The 4,686-nt window shown below is 33.0% G+C and overlaps 1 pseudogene; it reads left to right on the forward strand.

Moving 5' to 3' along the window:
* The first annotated feature begins 1,420 nt into the window (after window positions 1-1,420).
* On the forward strand, window positions 1,421-1,839 carry LOC114027505 (annotated as a pseudogene).
* The last annotated feature ends 2,847 nt before the right edge of the window (window positions 1,840-4,686 follow it).

Here is a 4,686-nt window from a genome sequence, read left to right on the forward strand (position 1 = left end):
GACTCCTTTAAACATTCATCACTAACATACAAAAATTATTTATGGATGTTTCTAATCATTGTATATGACTGATCCTTCTCTACTTCCCTCTGTCTGCAGTCAGAGGGCTTATTCCTTGAGCACAAAGGCAGTTGTAATTTGACATATGAGAGGTTGAAGACAATTATGAGGGAAAATAGGCAGGGATAAAATGGAAATAATTGCTTTCTTCTGTCAAAATGAGATTAAACTGGACTACCAGTAAACTGGAATTTCATGTTACATAATAAAGTACTTACTCTTTTTTTGTTGTTGTTTTTGCTTTTTGGTGAGGCAATTGGAGTTAAGTGACTTGCCCAGGGTCACATACCTAGTAAGTGTCAAGTGTGTGAGGCTGGATTTGAGCTCTGCTCTTCCTGGCTCCAAGGCTGGAGCTCTACCCACTGTACCACCTACCTGCCCCATGAATTACTTCCTCTTGCTCATGTGTTAGGTATTGAAAAAAAAAAACTCTAAGCCTATTTATGTATAGATAAATATTTATGAAATTAATAGCTATGAGCTGGATAGAATTGGATACATTATTATTATTATTATTATTATCATCACCATATTTTTCTTTAAATTCAGTAGTAGTTACAGCAACTAAATGTTTAAAATGATTTTAAAGTAAATGATAAGTGAATGTTTTTTTTTCTTAAATTCTCTCAGAAAAACTGCTCTGACAACCATACAGGACCACATCCATTTTTTCTTTTAAAATCCAATGTTTTAAACATTACATCTTCAGAGACAAATATATCTCAAGGCAATTTAAAAGTCATGAATTCTGTCTAAGATGTGAGAAGTAACCCTTATATTATGTATAGGCATTCTAAGAAATAAAGATGGTTATTGCCTTATAGTTTAATATCTGGTACTGTTAAACCTCCATCCTTTACATTTTTTTTTCATTAGCTCCTTTGATATTCTTGAACTTTTGTTCTTATTTTGTTATTTTTTCTAACTCAGTAAAATATTTTTTGGTAATTTAATTGGAATAGCATTGAATATATAAATTAGTTTAATTAAAGTTGTTATTTTTATTATATTGCCCAAAGAGTTATTAAATTTCCTATACACTTTGACCCAGCAATACCACTGTTAGGTCTGTTTCCAAAGATGATTAGGGAAAAAGGAAAAGAACCTGTATGTACTAAAATATTTTAGCAGCACTCTTTGTGGTAGCAAAGAACTGGAAAATGCAAGTATGCTGTCAATTTGAGAATGGCTGAACAAGTTGTGGTATGATGATGATGCAGTATTACTGTGCTATTAGAAATGATGAGCTCAGAGTAGAGCGTCCCCTAGAGTGGTGAGACAAGAGGCTCCCGGGGTGAGGGAGTTGGATTGTATGGGCAGAGGGTGCGGGTCTTTTTGACAACAGGTCACCAGAGGGATCATGGCAACCAGGAACCCCCATTCCACAGAACATGATAGGGACATGACTCTTACCAAGTACTGGATTTAACAGAGTATGCAAGGAGTCACCACTAGTGGAACTGTTGCTATTCAGATTGAAATGGGTGGAGTTACTGGATAGTGCGCAGGATTTTTGTTCCAGAAAGTCAAAAAATTGCAGCAACTGCAGTGAGTATGGCTTTCTTCTCCTATAGATTGCCAATCACAGTGGCTATGTGCAAGTTGCCTAGAACAGAGTTGAAAAACATGTGAACAAAGCAAAAAGACAGATTGAAAAAAGAACAAATAAAGCTACATCTGAAATCAATACCATCATTGAAGTCAAAAGAATTTATCAAACAGAAAATGGTGGTTTCCAGCAGATTTGTGGGAGGCTTTTTGCTATGCCTTGCATCTTAAGGACATGAATGTTGTTATCTTGATGGACTAATTAACAACAAAACACTGATGACCGTATGCTCTCTCACAAAGTAGTATTAGTCATTAGATTCTTCCAGGCAAGAAGACTAACTAGTTGGACAGCACTGAAACTTATACTTTTAGGCTTTTGCCTCTGAATCTTGGCAAACTAGGATTTGCTTAAAACAAACAAACAAATAAATAAATAAACAACAAATAAATAAATAAATGATGCAGTATATAGTGCATTTCTGACAAAACCTGGCTAACTTTCATCATGACTTTTTAATCCTGTGTGTATTTAGGAATTAGTATTTTAATGTAACTACTGGTATATATAATATATAATATGTTATATATATATATTTGTCTTGGGAAAGGGACCTTTTGTTTGACATTTTCTCCATTGAATTGCTATTTTTTCTTATTTAAAAAAGCATTCTCCATTGTGCTGTAGAGTAAATAGCACCAATAATTAAATAATATGTATTATAGTTTGAATATCAACAGATAAGAAATCTGTTTGCAATGAATTGTAGAACTGTCATATACTTGTATGTAAGGATCAGAAATACTTATTAGAGATATTAAAAACAAATTAGACTCTTCTGTTGCTATTTAGTGATATTTTTTAAAGATTATTTTATTTTCCTAGAAACATAGTTTATTGGATTGGGCTACTCATTTCATAATGTAGGGAGATCCCCTGAAGAAGCTACCTCCACTAATACAGATTGGTGACTGCTCTGCCACTTACAGTCCTAACCACTCAGTGTCCCAAGGCAATTCTCTAAGGGACTTGCCCAGGGTCAGATAGCAAAGAGGTATGACACCCCTCTATACATGATGCCATGCTGCCTATTTGCTTAAATAATAGCTATGCTAAAATTCATGGATATTCTATTCTAGTGCATTCTTTTTCATTGTATCTCAAATACCTTTTTTCTCCATTAAATTTTTTAAGTCGTATCCTTAAAACACACACACACATATACACACACAAAGAAATGATGAGCTCAATGATTTTAGAAAAACATGGATAGACTTACATGAAATAATGAAGAGCAAAATGAGCAGAACTAAATGAACATTGTATACAGTAATGACAATATTGTTTAAAGAGCAATTTTGAATGACTAAGTCATTTTGACCATTATAAATACCCAAATTAGCTACAAAGGATCTATGAAGGAAGATACTATGTAAATCCAGAGAAAGAACTGATAAACAGAAGTATATAAAGACTGATTTTACATATATTTCATATCTATATGTATATATACATATTTATTTCTAATGTAGCAATCTCAAGGGTAGGGGGGAGAGAAGGAAAAATAAAGTCACATGATAACATTATTATATATTTAAAAGGAATAGCAAGTTCCACATTATAGATTTACAGTTTATGTGCAATTATCTTTTTTTTTCTATTCTACTATGTTATGGAAATTCTCGTTTTATTTCTTAAGTTCAGAATAAAGTATTAAAAAACAAAATAAAGATGGTTTTACACAGAGGTAGGGTAAGCTGTTGCCCATGTTATGTTGAGGCATATTTGTAAGGTTCCCTTCCAGAAAAATCTTCCCCATTGGCCTACTATACTGTCTAGAATTATTAATACCTTTTGGTTAAAAAATATCCTGTTTAAAATCTATAATACCTAAAGTAATTCCCTAATCCAAAGGATATGAACAAACAGTTCAGAAAGAAGTATTTTGAACTATTAACAACCATATGAAAGAAGTTCCAAATCACCCATAAGAAATAAGATGCAAATATAAACAAATGAGTGGTTTCACCTCACATCTAACAAATGGGCAAAGATGACAAAGAATGGGAATAATAAATATTAAAGAGATTTTTTAAAGATAGATACTTATACATTTAGGTGCATATCCATATGCCACATTGCTGCTCTGTTTCCCTCTTAAGCAGAGTGATGAACAGAATTATCTCATAAGATGATTACATGGATAGAAAAAAGAGTGTGCAGTGATTATGTGGTGGTGATAATTGGTGGTGAAACATGGTATATCAGGGAAACTTATTTGGGTGGTAGGGTGATCACTTCAACAATATTACATTTTTAGACACATTCATCAACAGTAGAAAAAAAAAGAGGCCATGGAACTTAAAGTTAGAAAAGCAACAAATATAAAACTGACCAAAAAATATAAATTTTCTAAAATAAATTCAAAATGGATGTTTGATATTAATATTGAAGTTCATAACATTAAAAAAGGGGATCATATAGGATATGCTATGGGTAGGAGATGTCTTCTTAACCAAATGGAAATCAATTATAGTAGATGAAATAGATAACTTGGATTATATGAAATTGAAAAGCTTCTGCACAAACTTAATGCACCTAGGATAGAAAGGGAAATGGTCGAATGGGGGAACATTTTTTTTCATTCAAAGCATCCAAATATATATAAACAAAATATACACACAAGCTTATGTGTATATACATATTATGTATATACAAATATGTATATGTATGTGTATATATACACATATATATGTGTATCCAAAAGACATTCTCAAATAGAAAAGTGGTCAAACAGTCCTCAAAAGAATTGCAAACTATTGTCAGAGCCAAGATGGCAGAGTAAAAGCAGTGACTTGCTTGAGGTCTCCCCCAAACCCCTCCAAATACCAGTAAAAAATGACTCTAAACAAATTCTAGAGCAACAGAACCCACAAAGACAGAGTGAAACATATTTCCAGCCCAAGACAACCTAGATGATTGATAGGAAAGGTCTATTGTTCCAGGCTGAGAGAGGAACACAGTTTAGCATGGGCAGCACAGGCAAAGACAGGGCCAGAGGAAACCCGAACAAGTCT

Source organism: Vombatus ursinus, unplaced genomic scaffold, assembly GCF_900497805.2.
Source record: "Vombatus ursinus unplaced genomic scaffold, bare-nosed wombat genome assembly UNPS02004746.1, whole genome shotgun sequence".
In the NCBI taxonomy this organism is placed as follows: Eukaryota; Metazoa; Chordata; class Mammalia; order Diprotodontia; family Vombatidae; genus Vombatus; species Vombatus ursinus.